This window comes from Sus scrofa, chromosome 6 (genome assembly GCF_054392235.1).
Source record: "Sus scrofa isolate SSC_HxYL_T2T_F1_AM1 chromosome 6, Sscrofa_HxYL_maternal_Yorkshire_Landrace_v2.0, whole genome shotgun sequence".
Taxonomy (NCBI): domain Eukaryota; kingdom Metazoa; phylum Chordata; class Mammalia; order Artiodactyla; family Suidae; genus Sus; species Sus scrofa.
Genome location: NC_139388.1, coordinates 67597420 through 67614228, shown reverse-complemented (window position 1 = coordinate 67614228; position 16809 = coordinate 67597420).

The window sequence follows — 16809 nt, the reverse complement described above, 5'->3', positions numbered from 1 at the left end:
GCGGACTCAGCAATCCAACGGCGCAGAAAAAGGTGCCATGGGCAGCCACGGTGTTGCGAAGAGAAAGGCTCACACGAAAGGAAAGAGGTCTGGGAGGGAGACGCACAGCCCAGGGGAAACCCCTTCCCTCCCCCATCTCACCAGGGACACCCAGGAACTGTCTTCCAGGAAAGAAACCCCTGCACTGCCATCCAGATGGTGCTTGCCAAATGGGAGGGCGAGGCTGTGCGAATGCCTGGCATTGGGGTGGTCCGAGATCCAAACGCTTGCCTTTGCGGGGGGTGCCAGAGCCCTCCTTCCATGGAGCAGAAGCTACGATGTCTAGTCCCTCTTCCTGAAACCCAAGGGAGGAGAAGGGGAGCCACACAGGATGGATAGACATGGCAGATGGGATCCCTTTGTTGGGAAACTGCAATGGATCCACTTCTAGCAGCGACCAGCCGAAAGGAGTCCTGAACATTCAACCCCAACACATGAGCGGCTCAGCGCTCCCCAGAGAAGGTGTCACGCTCGAGAGTGCTGCCCCGCGGGAAAAGAGACGGGCCGAAGGACTCCGTGGATTCCGTCCAGATGGCCTAGCCTAGCCCAGCCGACCCGACCGAATTCCCTGGCGAGGAGGAAGTGATGAGGATAAAGACATGCTTCGTTGGGAGTGGATTGACTTCCCCAGGTATTCTCCTGCACCCGTGTGTGGCATGCAGATCCACTCTGCTCGGCCAAAGCATCCACTCCCAGGCTGGGCATCCCCAGGCTGGCACTTCCAACCCACTCCCACCCAAGATATTGGCTCAGGAGAGCCTTAGGATGGATTTGGCCATCCAGGTCCAAGCGATTGTTTCCTACTCTCTCTGCCTGCGTGTGCGTGTGGGTGTGTTTGGAGAGAGAGAGAGAGGGAGGGAGAATGAGAGAAAGAGTGAGAGAACGAGGGAGAGAAAGAGGGATGGACCTTCACGCCTTTCCGGATCCATTCAGCTCATTCATTTCAATGCCTCTTATTCCTTGTCCATGGATTTGGGTGCCCCCTGCCACACGGACATGTGGTCTCGCCAGAGGGGGATCGCCCAGTGCAGCTCTTGCCCCAGCCACAGCAGGGACCAGGAGAGCCTCTGAAGCTTGGCAGCCACGTGGGAACGCCCCCGAGAGCTTGCTTGAGGAGACCAATCAAGAGTCCTGAACGCATCAGCCCTGGGTTCAATCGGGCCTCCATAGCCTGGCGCTCTGCTGCCAAGAGAGGCTCTTCTCAAAAGGACACAAGGACATTGCCCTCAGCATCCTGAGAGTGTGTGTGTGTGAGAGAGAGAGAGACAGAGATAGGAAAGAGGCGGATGAGCCCAGCTACCAACACTCTTGCCCCCGAAGCCCCCCACGTATTCCTCAGCACCACACTCCTTCTCACCTACCTGAGGCCCTGATGCGCAGGGCTTGACCAGGGCCAGCTGGCGGTCCAACCCTGAGGCTGTGTGTGTCTGGACGCCTGCCTCGAAGGAACCCCAAGCACGCCAAAGCCCAGGACCTGTTTCAAGCCTTCCAAACCCACTGCCACCCAACCAGGCGGCGAACCCACCTCCAAATCCGGAAGGCACACCTCCGCCCTCCGCCCTCCGCCCTCCGCCCTCCGCCTGACAGGAGGTGTCTCTGAGGAGAGAGTCCCTGGTGCCCAGGAAACACCCGCACATCCTCGGGGTGCCTGCTGTGGGGGCGTCCCGCTCAAGCCTCCATCCGTCCCGCCCCCGACCCCGCCCCCGTCCCCGTTCCCGTCGCCGCGCCCGACGTGGAGCCTGCGCCTTTGGAGCCTTGCCACTCCCACCTCTTAGAGCCTAGGAGCTGCACCTGGGGTCGGAAGGGGCTTTGGCACCCTCGTGTGGACATAGGCTCGAACAGCCCCGCTCAGGCTTTCCTTCTCTCTCTGGCTCAGCAGTCCCCGGGGCTGCTTGGGCTGGGGCCCAGACGAGGGTGGGGGCTCCATCCCCCGCCCAGAAGGGCCCTTCCACCTGGGCTCTATCTCCCTCTCTCAAAGGCCTTCTTCGTGCAGATGCCCACCTAGGCCATGCCTCGCCCTGGAAATCCTTAGCTCCAAATCCATCAGGGTGTGCCCGCCTGCTACCGTGGGGATAGAGCCTTGCCCATATGCACTTAGGAAGAGAGGTGTGGAAGGATGGAACGAGTCGTTTTCCCCCTTCATGATCCCCCTGGGATTCCATACTCCTTGCCTTTAAGTCTTGCCTCGATTCTTTCCTTCTTGCTTGGTTCATCTGGCCAGGTCTCTCTTTCTCCCTTTGCTTCCAAACTCTCTTGAGCCCACCTGGAGTGTGCCTGATCTCGATCCCCATTTGTGCTTCCCAAGGCACAGAGTTTCCCAACCACACAAAACCAACCCAATCAGCCCTTCTCCCCAGGGGGCCAGAAGGAAGCTCAGGCAGAGCTTTGGTGGATCCGTCAAGAGAGCCGCCTGCATAGGCCCGGCCTGGCTCGAGCTCCCATCCTCTCACCAGGTGCATCGAAAGAAGACAAGAGCCTCCCTTGGAAAGACAAAGGGAGGTTCCTGAGCCCTCTTGAGAGACAAGGCCCAGCGCCTGGCACTGCTGCTCTCCCAATTCGCTCTCCCTTTGGGCACCACCCGGGCAACCCCCACAGCCCCTTGATGCGCATCCCAAAACCCAGCTCACCCTGGGCTTCCACACTGATCAGCTCCAGCGCGGAGCCCAGGAACCAGAACAGAAACCCACCCACCCAGGCCACAGGTGGGGAGGGCGCCTGAAGAAACACTGCCAAATCCAGATAGCCAGCCGGCATCCAGCACCAGACAAAGGAACACCATCACGCAGGCCTAGAGAAGTCCAAACCCCAACCAGCTCGAGTGTCCGCCTCAGCCCTGTCCCCATGGCCATCCTGAGGACGCCTGTCAATGACAACCCCTGGGCAGGCTGTGCAGAAGAACGTGCCCTCACACCGCGTGGGCGTGGACGTCCGTTTGGTCAACCACGATGGACCACAGGATCCAGGCCATCCCCAAAAGAACCCTGCAACCACCGTCAGACCCAGCACTACCCCTCACGGCCATATACCCAGACAAAGGGTCTCTTCTCAGCGTGAAACGCCCCACTCGGTTCAGGCAGCCCTCTTCCCAACAGCAACACATGGAAAGACATTCCATGTCCATGGACAGATGCTTGGCTTAGCAAGCAGCTGACCTTCTCCCCAACAGAAGCGGACTCAGCAATCCAACGGCGCAGAAAAAGGTGCCATGGGCAGCCACGGTGTTGCGAAGAGAAAGGCTCACACGAAAGGAAAGAGGTCTGGGAGGGAGACGCACAGCCCAGGGGAAACCCCTTCCCTCCCCCATCTCACCAGGGACACCCAGGAACTGTCTTCCAGGAAAGAAACCCCTGCACTGCCATCCAGATGGTGCTTGCCAAATGGGAGGGCGAGGCTGTGCGAATGCCTGGCACTGGGGAGGTCCGACATCCAAACCCTTGCCTTTGCGGGGGGTGCCAGAGCCCTCCTTCCATGGAGCAGAAGCTACGATGTCTAGTCCCTCTTCCTGGAACCCAAGGGAGGAGAAGGGGAGCCACACAGGATGGATAGACATGGCAGATGGGATCCCTTTGTTGGGAAACTGCAATGGATCCACTTCTAGCAGCGACCAGCCGAAAGGAGTCCTGAACATTCAACCCCAACACATGAGCGGCTCAGCGCTCCCCAGAGAAGGTGTCACGCTCGAGAGTGCTGCCCCGCGGGAAAAGAGACGGGCCGAAGGACTCCGTGGATTCCGTCCAGATGGCCTAGCCTAGCCCAGCCGACCCGACCGAATTCCCTGGCGAGGAGGAAGTGATGAGGATAAAGACATGCTTCGTTGGGAGTGGATTGACTTCCCCAGGTATTCTCCTGCACCCGTGTGTGGCATGCAGATCCACTCTGCTCGGCCAAAGCATCCACTCCCAGGCTGGGCATCCCCAGGCTGGCACTTCCAACCCACTCCCACCCAAGATATTGGCTCAGGAGAGCCTTAGGATGGATTTGTCCATCCAGGTCCAAGCGATTGTTTCCTACTCTCTCTGCCTGCGTGTGCGTGTGGGTGTGTTTGGAGAGAGAGAGAGAGAGGGAGGGAGAATGAGAGAAAGAGTGAGAGAACGAGGGAGAGAAAGAGAGATGGACCTTCACGCCTTTCCGGATCTATTCAGCTCATTCATTTCAATGCCTCTTATTCCTTGTCCATGGATTTGGGTGCCCCCTGCCACACGGACATGTGGTCTCGCCAGAGGGGGATCGCCCAGTGCAGCTCTTGCCCCAGCCACAGCAGGGACCAGGAGAGCCTCTGAAGCTTGGCAGCCACGTGGGAACGCCCCTGAGAGCCTGCTTGAGGAGACCAATCAAGATTCCTGAACGGGAGTTCCCGTCGTGGCGAAGTGGTTAACGAATCCGACTAGGAACCATGAGGTTGCGGGTTCGGTCCCTGCCCTTGCTCAGTGGGTTAACGATCCGGCGCTGCCGTGAGCTGTGGTGTAGGTTGCAGACGCGGCTCGGATCCCGCGTTGCTGTGGCTCTGGCGAAGGCCGGTGGCTACAGCTCCGATCCAACCCCTAGCCTGGGAACCTTCATATGCCGCGGGAGCGGCCGAAGAAGTAGCAACAACAACAACAAAAAAGACAAAAAGACAAAAAAAAAAAAAAAAGGAGTCCTGAACGCATCAGCCCTGGGTTCAATCGGGCCTCCATAGCCTGGCGCTCTGCTGCCAAGAGAGGCTCTTCTCAAAAGGACACAAGGACATTGCCCTCAGCCTCCTGAGAGTGTGTGTGTGTGAGAGAGAGAGAGACAGAGATAGGAAAGAGGCGGATGAGCCCAGCTACCAACACTCTTGCCCCCGAAGCCCCCCACGTATTCCTCAGCACCACACTCCTTCTCACCTACCTGAGGCCCTGATGCGCAGGGCTTGACCAGGGCCAGCTGGCGGTCCAACCCTGAGGCTGTGTGTGTCTGGACGCCTGCCTCGAAGGAACCCCAAGCACGCCAAAGCCCAGGACCTGTTTCAAGCCTTCCAAACCCACTGCCACCCAACCAGGCGGCGAACCCACCTCCAAATCCGGAAGGCACACCTCCGCCCTCCGCCCTCCGCCCTCCGCCTGACAGGAGGTGTCTCCGAGGAGAGAGTCCCTGGTGCCCAGGAAACACCCGCACATCCTCGGGGTGCCTGCTGTGGGGGCGTCCCGCTCAAGCCTCCATCCGTCCCGCCCCCGCCCCCGCCCCCGCCCCCGTCCCTGTTCCCGTCCCCGTTCCCGTCGCCGCGCCCGACGTGGAGCCTGCGCCTTTGGAGCCTTGCCACTCCCACCTCTTAGAGCCTAGGAGCTGCACCTGGGGTCGGAAGGGGCTTTGGCACCCTCGTGTGGACATAGGCTCGAACAGCCCCGCTCAGGCTTTCCTTCTCTCTCTGGCTCAGCAGTCCCCGGGGCTGCTTGGGCTGGGGCCCAGACGAGGGTGGGGGCTCCATCCCCCGCCCAGAAGGGCCCTTCCACCTGGGCTCTATCTCCCTCTCTCAAAGGCCTTCTTCGTGCAGATGCCCACCTAGGCCATGCCTCGCCCTGGAAATCCTTAGCTCCAAATCCATCAGGGTGTGCCCGCCTGCTACCGTGGGGATAGAGCCTTGCCCATATGCACTTAGGAAGAGAGGTGTGGAAGGATGGAACGAGTCGTTTTCCCCCTTCATGATCCCCCTGGGATTCCATACTCCTTGCCTTTAAGTCTTGCCTCGATTCTTTCCTTCTTGCTTGGTTCATCTGGCCAGGTCTCTCTTTCTCCCTTTGCTTCCAAACTCTCTTGACCCCACCTGGAGTGTGCCTGATCTCGATCCCCATTTGTGCTTCCCAAGGCACAGAGTTTCCCAACCACACAAAACCAACCCAATCAGCCCTTCTCCCCAGGGGGCCAGAAGGAAGCTCAGGCAGAGCTTTGGTGGATCCGTCAAGAGAGCCGCCTGCATAGGCCCGGCCTGGCTCGAGCTCCCATCCTCTCACCAGGTGCATCGAAAGAAGACAAGAGCCTCCCTTGGAAAGACAAAGGGAGGTTCCTGAGCCCTCTTGAGAGACAAGGCCCAGCGCCTGGCACTGCTGCTCTCCCAATTCGCTCTCCCTTTGGGCACCACCCGGGCAACCCCCACAGCCCCTTGATGCGCATCCCAAAACCCAGCTCACCCTGGGCTTCCACACTGATCAGCTCCAGCGCGGAGCCCAGGAACCAGAACAGAAACCCACCCACCCAGGCCACAGGTGGGGAGGGCGCCTGAAGAAACACTGCCAAATCCAGATAGCCAGCCGGCATCCAGCACCAGACAAAGGAACACCATCACGCAGGCCTAGAGAAGTCCAAACCCCAACCAGCTCGAGTGTCCGCCTCAGCCCTGTCCCCATGGCCATCCTGAGGACGCCTGTCAATGACAACCCCTGGGCAGGCTGTGCAGAAGAACGTGCCCTCACACCGCGTGGGCGTGGACGTCCGTTTGGTCAACCACGATGGACCACAGGATCCAGGCCATCCCCAAAAGAACCCTGCAACCACCGTCAGACCCAGCACTACCCCTCACGGCCATATACCCAGACAAAGGGTCTCTTCTCAGCGTGAAACGCCCCACTCGGTTCAGGCAGCCCTCTTCCCAACAGCAACACATGGAAAGACATTCCATGTCCATGGACAGATGCTTGGCTTAGCAAGCAGCTGACCTTCTCCCCAACAGAAGCGGACTCAGCAATCCAACGGCGCAGAAAAAGGTGCCATGGGCAGCCACGGTGTTGCGAAGAGAAAGGCTCACACGAAAGGAAAGAGGTCTGGGAGGGAGACGCACAGCCCAGGGGAAACCCCTTCCCTCCCCCATCTCACCAGGGACACCCAGGAACTGTCTTCCAGGAAAGAAACCCCTGCACTGCCATCCAGATGGTGCTTGCCAAATGGGAGGGCGAGGCTGTGCGAATGCCTGGCACTGGGGAGGTCCGACATCCAAACCCTTGCCTTTGCGGGGGGTGCCAGAGCCCTCCTTCCATGGAGCAGAAGCTACGATGTCTAGTCCCTCTTCCTGGAACCCAAGGGAGGAGAAGGGGAGCCACACAGGATGGATAGACATGGCAGATGGGATCCCTTTGTTGGGAAACTGCAATGGATCCACTTCTAGCAGCAACCAGCCGAAAGGAGTCCTGAACATTCAACCCCAACACATGAGCGGCTCAGCGCTCCCCAGAGAAGGTGTCACGCTCGAGAGTGCTGCCCCGCGGGAAAAGAGACGGGCCGAAGGACTCCGTGGATTCCGTCCAGATGGCCTAGCCTAGCCCAGCCGACCCGACCGAATTCCCTGGCGAGGAGGAAGTGATGAGGATAAAGACATGCTTCGTTGGGAGTGGATTGACTTCCCCAGGTATTCTCCTGCACCCGTGTGTGGCATGCAGATCCACTCTGCTCGGCCAAAGCATCCACTCCCAGGCTGGGCATCCCCAGGCTGGCACTTCCAACCCACTCCCACCCAAGATATTGGCTCAGGAGAGCCTTAGGATGGATTTGTCCATCCAGGTCCAAGCGATTGTTTCCTACTCTCTCTGCCTGCGTGTGCGTGTGGGTGTGTTTGGAGAGAGAGAGAGAGAGGGAGGGAGAATGAGAGAAAGAGTGAGAGAACGAGGGAGAGAAAGAGAGATGGACCTTCACGCCTTTCCGGATCTATTCAGCTCATTCATTTCAATGCCTCTTATTCCTTGTCCATGGATTTGGGTGCCCCCTGCCACACGGACATGTGGTCTCGCCAGAGGGGGATCGCCCAGTGCAGCTCTTGCCCCAGCCACAGCAGGGACCAGGAGAGCCTCTGAAGCTTGGCAGCCACGTGGGAACGCCCCTGAGAGCCTGCTTGAGGAGACCAATCAAGATTCCTGAACGGGAGTTCCCGTCGTGGCGAAGTGGTTAACGAATCCGACTAGGAACCATGAGGTTGCGGGTTCGGTCCCTGCCCTTGCTCAGTGGGTTAACGATCCGGCGCTGCCGTGAGCTGTGGTGTAGGTTGCAGACGCGGCTCGGATCCCGCGTTGCTGTGGCTCTGGCGAAGGCCGGTGGCTACAGCTCCGATCCAACCCCTAGCCTGGGAACCTTCATATGCCGCGGGAGCGGCCGAAGAAGTAGCAACAACAACAACAAAAAAGACAAAAAGACAAAAAAAAAAAAAAAAGGAGTCCTGAACGCATCAGCCCTGGGTTCAATCGGGCCTCCATAGCCTGGCGCTCTGCTGCCAAGAGAGGCTCTTCTCAAAAGGACACAAGGACATTGCCCTCAGCCTCCTGAGAGTGTGTGTGTGTGAGAGAGAGAGAGACAGAGATAGGAAAGAGGCGGATGAGCCCAGCTACCAACACTCTTGCCCCCGAAGCCCCCCACGTATTCCTCAGCACCACACTCCTTCTCACCTACCTGAGGCCCTGATGCGCAGGGCTTGACCAGGGCCAGCTGGCGGTCCAACCCTGAGGCTGTGTGTGTCTGGACGCCTGCCTCGAAGGAACCCCAAGCACGCCAAAGCCCAGGACCTGTTTCAAGCCTTCCAAACCCACTGCCACCCAACCAGGCGGCGAACCCACCTCCAAATCCGGAAGGCACACCTCCGCCCTCCGCCCTCCGCCCTCCGCCTGACAGGAGGTGTCTCCGAGGAGAGAGTCCCTGGTGCCCAGGAAACACCCGCACATCCTCGGGGTGCCTGCTGTGGGGGCGTCCCGCTCAAGCCTCCATCCGTCCCGCCCCCGCCCCCGCCCCCGCCCCCGTCCCTGTTCCCGTCCCCGTTCCCGTCGCCGCGCCCGACGTGGAGCCTGCGCCTTTGGAGCCTTGCCACTCCCACCTCTTAGAGCCTAGGAGCTGCACCTGGGGTCGGAAGGGGCTTTGGCACCCTCGTGTGGACATAGGCTCGAACAGCCCCGCTCAGGCTTTCCTTCTCTCTCTGGCTCAGCAGTCCCCGGGGCTGCTTGGGCTGGGGCCCAGACGAGGGTGGGGGCTCCATCCCCCGCCCAGAAGGGCCCTTCCACCTGGGCTCTATCTCCCTCTCTCAAAGGCCTTCTTCGTGCAGATGCCCACCTAGGCCATGCCTCGCCCTGGAAATCCTTAGCTCCAAATCCATCAGGGTGTGCCCGCCTGCTACCGTGGGGATAGAGCCTTGCCCATATGCACTTAGGAAGAGAGGTGTGGAAGGATGGAACGAGTCGTTTTCCCCCTTCATGATCCCCCTGGGATTCCATACTCCTTGCCTTTAAGTCTTGCCTCGATTCTTTCCTTCTTGCTTGGTTCATCTGGCCAGGTCTCTCTTTCTCCCTTTGCTTCCAAACTCTCTTGACCCCACCTGGAGTGTGCCTGATCTCGATCCCCATTTGTGCTTCCCAAGGCACAGAGTTTCCCAACCACACAAAACCAACCCAATCAGCCCTTCTCCCCAGGGGGCCAGAAGGAAGCTCAGGCAGAGCTTTGGTGGATCCGTCAAGAGAGCCGCCTGCATAGGCCCGGCCTGGCTCGAGCTCCCATCCTCTCACCAGGTGCATCGAAAGAAGACAAGAGCCTCCCTTGGAAAGACAAAGGGAGGTTCCTGAGCCCTCTTGAGAGACAAGGCCCAGCGCCTGGCACTGCTGCTCTCCCAATTCGCTCTCCCTTTGGGCACCACCCGGGCAACCCCCACAGCCCCTTGATGCGCATCCCAAAACCCAGCTCACCCTGGGCTTCCACACTGATCAGCTCCAGCGCGGAGCCCAGGAACCAGAACAGAAACCCACCCACCCAGGCCACAGGTGGGGAGGGCGCCTGAAGAAACACTGCCAAATCCAGATAGCCAGCCGGCATCCAGCACCAGACAAAGGAACACCATCACGCAGGCCTAGAGAAGTCCAAACCCCAACCAGCTCGAGTGTCCGCCTCAGCCCTGTCCCCATGGCCATCCTGAGGACGCCTGTCAATGACAACCCCTGGGCAGGCTGTGCAGAAGAACGTGCCCTCACACCGCGTGGGCGTGGACGTCCGTTTGGTCAACCACGATGGACCACAGGATCCAGGCCATCCCCAAAAGAACCCTGCAACCACCGTCAGACCCAGCACTACCCCTCACGGCCATATACCCAGACAAAGGGTCTCTTCTCAGCGTGAAACGCCCCACTCGGTTCAGGCAGCCCTCTTCCCAACAGCAACACATGGAAAGACATTCCATGTCCATGGACAGATGCTTGGCTTAGCAAGCAGCTGACCTTCTCCCCAACAGAAGCGGACTCAGCAATCCAACGGCGCAGAAAAAGGTGCCATGGGCAGCCACGGTGTTGCGAAGAGAAAGGCTCACACGAAAGGAAAGAGGTCTGGGAGGGAGACGCACAGCCCAGGGGAAACCCCTTCCCTCCCCCATCTCACCAGGGACACCCAGGAACTGTCTTCCAGGAAAGAAACCCCTGCACTGCCATCCAGATGGTGCTTGCCAAATGGGAGGGCGAGGCTGTGCGAATGCCTGGCACTGGGGAGGTCCGACATCCAAACCCTTGCCTTTGCGGGGGGTGCCAGAGCCCTCCTTCCATGGAGCAGAAGCTACGATGTCTAGTCCCTCTTCCTGGAACCCAAGGGAGGAGAAGGGGAGCCACACAGGATGGATAGACATGGCAGATGGGATCCCTTTGTTGGGAAACTGCAATGGATCCACTTCTAGCAGCAACCAGCCGAAAGGAGTCCTGAACATTCAACCCCAACACATGAGCGGCTCAGCGCTCCCCAGAGAAGGTGTCACGCTCGAGAGTGCTGCCCCGCGGGAAAAGAGACGGGCCGAAGGACTCCGTGGATTCCGTCCAGATGGCCTAGCCTAGCCCAGCCGACCCGACCGAATTCCCTGGCGAGGAGGAAGTGATGAGGATAAAGACATGCTTCGTTGGGAGTGGATTGACTTCCCCAGGTATTCTCCTGCACCCGTGTGTGGCATGCAGATCCACTCTGCTCGGCCAAAGCATCCACTCCCAGGCTGGGCATCCCCAGGCTGGCACTTCCAACCCACTCCCACCCAAGATATTGGCTCAGGAGAGCCTTAGGATGGATTTGTCCATCCAGGTCCAAGCGATTGTTTCCTACTCTCTCTGCCTGCGTGTGCGTGTGGGTGTGTTTGGAGAGAGAGAGAGAGAGGGAGGGAGAATGAGAGAAAGAGTGAGAGAACGAGGGAGAGAAAGAGAGATGGACCTTCACGCCTTTCCGGATCTATTCAGCTCATTCATTTCAATGCCTCTTATTCCTTGTCCATGGATTTGGGTGCCCCCTGCCACACGGACATGTGGTCTCGCCAGAGGGGGATCGCCCAGTGCAGCTCTTGCCCCAGCCACAGCAGGGACCAGGAGAGCCTCTGAAGCTTGGCAGCCACGTGGGAACGCCCCTGAGAGCCTGCTTGAGGAGACCAATCAAGATTCCTGAACGGGAGTTCCCGTCGTGGCGAAGTGGTTAACGAATCCGACTAGGAACCATGAGGTTGCGGGTTCGGTCCCTGCCCTTGCTCAGTGGGTTAACGATCCGGCGCTGCCGTGAGCTGTGGTGTAGGTTGCAGACGCGGCTCGGATCCCGCGTTGCTGTGGCTCTGGCGAAGGCCGGTGGCTACAGCTCCGATCCAACCCCTAGCCTGGGAACCTTCATATGCCGCGGGAGCGGCCGAAGAAGTAGCAACAACAACAACAAAAAAGACAAAAAGACAAAAAAAAAAAAAAAAGGAGTCCTGAACGCATCAGCCCTGGGTTCAATCGGGCCTCCATAGCCTGGCGCTCTGCTGCCAAGAGAGGCTCTTCTCAAAAGGACACAAGGACATTGCCCTCAGCCTCCTGAGAGTGTGTGTGTGTGAGAGAGAGAGAGACAGAGATAGGAAAGAGGCGGATGAGCCCAGCTACCAACACTCTTGCCCCCGAAGCCCCCCACGTATTCCTCAGCACCACACTCCTTCTCACCTACCTGAGGCCCTGATGCGCAGGGCTTGACCAGGGCCAGCTGGCGGTCCAACCCTGAGGCTGTGTGTGTCTGGACGCCTGCCTCGAAGGAACCCCAAGCACGCCAAAGCCCAGGACCTGTTTCAAGCCTTCCAAACCCACTGCCACCCAACCAGGCGGCGAACCCACCTCCAAATCCGGAAGGCACACCTCCGCCCTCCGCCCTCCGCCCTCCGCCTGACAGGAGGTGTCTCCGAGGAGAGAGTCCCTGGTGCCCAGGAAACACCCGCACATCCTCGGGGTGCCTGCTGTGGGGGCGTCCCGCTCAAGCCTCCATCCGTCCCGCCCCCGCCCCCGCCCCCGCCCCCGTCCCTGTTCCCGTCCCCGTTCCCGTCGCCGCGCCCGACGTGGAGCCTGCGCCTTTGGAGCCTTGCCACTCCCACCTCTTAGAGCCTAGGAGCTGCACCTGGGGTCGGAAGGGGCTTTGGCACCCTCGTGTGGACATAGGCTCGAACAGCCCCGCTCAGGCTTTCCTTCTCTCTCTGGCTCAGCAGTCCCCGGGGCTGCTTGGGCTGGGGCCCAGACGAGGGTGGGGGCTCCATCCCCCGCCCAGAAGGGCCCTTCCACCTGGGCTCTATCTCCCTCTCTCAAAGGCCTTCTTCGTGCAGATGCCCACCTAGGCCATGCCTCGCCCTGGAAATCCTTAGCTCCAAATCCATCAGGGTGTGCCCGCCTGCTACCGTGGGGATAGAGCCTTGCCCATATGCACTTAGGAAGAGAGGTGTGGAAGGATGGAACGAGTCGTTTTCCCCCTTCATGATCCCCCTGGGATTCCATACTCCTTGCCTTTAAGTCTTGCCTCGATTCTTTCCTTCTTGCTTGGTTCATCTGGCCAGGTCTCTCTTTCTCCCTTTGCTTCCAAACTCTCTTGACCCCACCTGGAGTGTGCCTGATCTCGATCCCCATTTGTGCTTCCCAAGGCACAGAGTTTCCCAACCACACAAAACCAACCCAATCAGCCCTTCTCCCCAGGGGGCCAGAAGGAAGCTCAGGCAGAGCTTTGGTGGATCCGTCAAGAGAGCCGCCTGCATAGGCCCGGCCTGGCTCGAGCTCCCATCCTCTCACCAGGTGCATCGAAAGAAGACAAGAGCCTCCCTTGGAAAGACAAAGGGAGGTTCCTGAGCCCTCTTGAGAGACAAGGCCCAGCGCCTGGCACTGCTGCTCTCCCAATTCGCTCTCCCTTTGGGCACCACCCGGGCAACCCCCACAGCCCCTTGATGCGCATCCCAAAACCCAGCTCACCCTGGGCTTCCACACTGATCAGCTCCAGCGCGGAGCCCAGGAACCAGAACAGAAACCCACCCACCCAGGCCACAGGTGGGGAGGGCGCCTGAAGAAACACTGCCAAATCCAGATAGCCAGCCGGCATCCAGCACCAGACAAAGGAACACCATCACGCAGGCCTAGAGAAGTCCAAACCCCAACCAGCTCGAGTGTCCGCCTCAGCCCTGTCCCCATGGCCATCCTGAGGACGCCTGTCAATGACAACCCCTGGGCAGGCTGTGCAGAAGAACGTGCCCTCACACCGCGTGGGCGTGGACGTCCGTTTGGTCAACCACGATGGACCACAGGATCCAGGCCATCCCCAAAAGAACCCTGCAACCACCGTCAGACCCAGCACTACCCCTCACGGCCATATACCCAGACAAAGGGTCTCTTCTCAGCGTGAAACGCCCCACTCGGTTCAGGCAGCCCTCTTCCCAACAGCAACACATGGAAAGACATTCCATGTCCATGGACAGATGCTTGGCTTAGCAAGCAGCTGACCTTCTCCCCAACAGAAGCGGACTCAGCAATCCAACGGCGCAGAAAAAGGTGCCATGGGCAGCCACGGTGTTGCGAAGAGAAAGGCTCACACGAAAGGAAAGAGGTCTGGGAGGGAGACGCACAGCCCAGGGGAAACCCCTTCCCTCCCCCATCTCACCAGGGACACCCAGGAACTGTCTTCCAGGAAAGAAACCCCTGCACTGCCATCCAGATGGTGCTTGCCAAATGGGAGGGCGAGGCTGTGCGAATGCCTGGCATTGGGGAGGTCCGAGATCCAAACGCTTGCCTTTGCGGGGGGTGCCAGAGCCCTCCTTCCATGGAGCAGAAGCTACGATGTCTAGTCCCTCTTCCTGGAACCCAAGGGAGGAGAAGGGGAGCCACACAGGATGGATAGACATGGCAGATGGGATCCCTTTGTTGGGAAACTGCAATGGATCCACTTCTAGCAGCGACCAGCCGAAAGGAGTCCTGAACATTCAACCCCAACACATGAGCGGCTCAGCGCTCCCCAGAGAAGGTGTCACGCTCGAGAGTGCTGCCCCGCGGGAAAAGAGACGGGCCGAAGGACTCCGTGGATTCCGTCCAGATGGCCTAGCCTAGCCCAGCCGACCCGACCGAATTCCCTGGCGAGGAGGAAGTGATGAGGATAAAGACATGCTTCGTTGGGAGTGGATTGACTTCCCCAGGTATTCTCCTGCACCCGTGTGTGGCATGCAGATCCACTCTGCTCGGCCAAAGCATCCACTCCCAGGCTGGGCATCCCCAGGCTGGCACTTCCAACCCACTCCCACCCAAGATATTGGCTCAGGAGAGCCTTAGGATGGATTTGTCCATCCAGGTCCAAGCGATTGTTTCCTACTCTCTCTGCCTGCGTGTGCGTGTGGGTGTGTTTGGAGAGAGAGAGAGAGAGGGAGGGAGAATGAGAGAAAGAGTGAGAGAACGAGGGAGAGAAAGAGAGATGGACCTTCACGCCTTTCCGGATCCATTCAGCTCATTCATTTCAATGCCTCTTATTCCTTGTCCATGGATTTGGGTGCCCCCTGCCACACGGACATGTGGTCTCGCCAGAGGGGGATCGCCCAGTGCAGCTCTTGCCCCAGCCACAGCAGGGACCAGGAGAGCCTCTGAAGCTTGGCAGCCACGTGGGAACGCCCCTGAGAGCCTGCTTGAGGAGACCAATCAAGATTCCTGAACGGGAGTTCCCGTCGTGGCGAAGTGGTTAACGAATCCGACTAGGAACCATGAGGTTGCGGGTTCGGTCCCTGCCCTTGCTCAGTGGGTTAACGATCCGGCGCTGCCGTGAGCTGTGGTGTAGGTTGCAGACGCGGCTCGGATCCCGCGTTGCTGTGGCTCTGGCGAAGGCCGGTGGCTACAGCTCCGATCCAACCCCTAGCCTGGGAACCTTCATATGCCGCGGGAGCGGCCGAAGAAGTAGCAACAACAACAACAAAAAAGACAAAAAGACAAAAAAAAAAAAAAAAAAGGAGTCCTGAACGCATCAGCCCTGGGTTCAATCGGGCCTCCATAGCCTGGCGCTCTGCTGCCAAGAGAGGCTCTTCTCAAAAGGACACAAGGACATTGCCCTCAGCCTCCTGAGAGTGTGTGTGTGTGAGAGAGAGAGAGACAGAGATAGGAAAGAGGCGGATGAGCCCAGCTACCAACACTCTTGCCCCCGAAGCCCCCCACGTATTCCTCAGCACCACACTCCTTCTCACCTACCTGAGGCCCTGATGCGCAGGGCTTGACCAGGGCCAGCTGGCGGTCCAACCCTGAGGCTGTGTGTGTCTGGACGCCTGCCTCGAAGGAACCCCAAGCACGCCAAAGCCCAGGACCTGTTTCAAGCCTTCCAAACCCACTGCCACCCAACCAGGCGGCGAACCCACCTCCAAATCCGGAAGGCACACCTCCGCCCTCCGCCCTCCTCCCTCCGCCCTCCGCCTGACAGGAGGTGTCTCCGAGGAGAGTCCCTGGTGCCCAGGAAACACCCGCACATCCTCGGGGTGCCTGCTGTGGGGGCGTCCCGCTCAAGCCTCCATCCGTCCCGCCCCCGCCCCCGCCGCCGCCCCCGTCCCCGTTCCCGTCCCCGTTCCCGTCGCCGCGCCCGATGTGGAGCCTGCGCCTTTGGAGCCTTGCCACTCCCACCTCTTAGAGCCTAGGAGCTGCACCTGGGGTCGGAAGGGGCTTTGGCACCCTCGTGTGGACATAGGCTCGAACAGCCCCGCTCAGGCTTTCCTTCTCTCTCTGGCTCAGCAGTCCCCGGGGCTGCTTGGGCTGGGGCCCAGACGAGGGTGGGGGCTCCATCCCCCGCCCAGAAGGGCCCTTCCACCTGGGCTCTATCTCCCTCTCTCAAAGGCCTTCTTCGTGCAGATGCCCACCTAGGCCATGCCTCGCCCTGGAAATCCTTAGCTCCAAATCCATCAGGGTGTGCCCGCCTGCTACCGTGGGGATAGAGCCTTGCCCATATGCACTTAGGAAGAGAGGTGTGGAAGGATGGAACGAGTCGTTTTCCCCCTTCATGATCCCCCTGGGATTCCATACTCCTTGCCTTTAAGTCTTGCCTCGATTCTTTCCTTCTTGCTTGGTTCATCTGGCCAGGTCTCTCTTTCTCCCTTTGCTTCCAAACTCTCTTGAGCCCACCTGGAGTGTGCCTGATCTCGATCCCCATTTGTGCTTCCCAAGGCACAGAGTTTCCCAACCACACAAAACCAACCCAATCAGCCCTTCTCCCCAGGGGGCCAGAAGGAAGCTCAGGCAGAGCTTTGGTGGATCCGTCAAGAGAGCCGCCTGCATAGGCCCGGCCTGGCTCGAGCTCCCATCCTCTCACCAGGTGCATCGAAAGAAGACAAGAGCCTCCCTTGGAAAGACAAAGGGAGGTTCCTGAGCCCTCTTGAGAGACAAGGCCCAGCGCCTGGCACTGCTGCTCTCCCAATTCGCTCTCCCTTTGGGCACCACCCGGGCAACCCCCACAGCCCCTTGATGCGCATCCCAAAACCCAGCTCACCCTGGGCTTCCACACTGATCAGCTCCAGCGCGGAGCCCAGGAACCAGAACAGAAACCCAC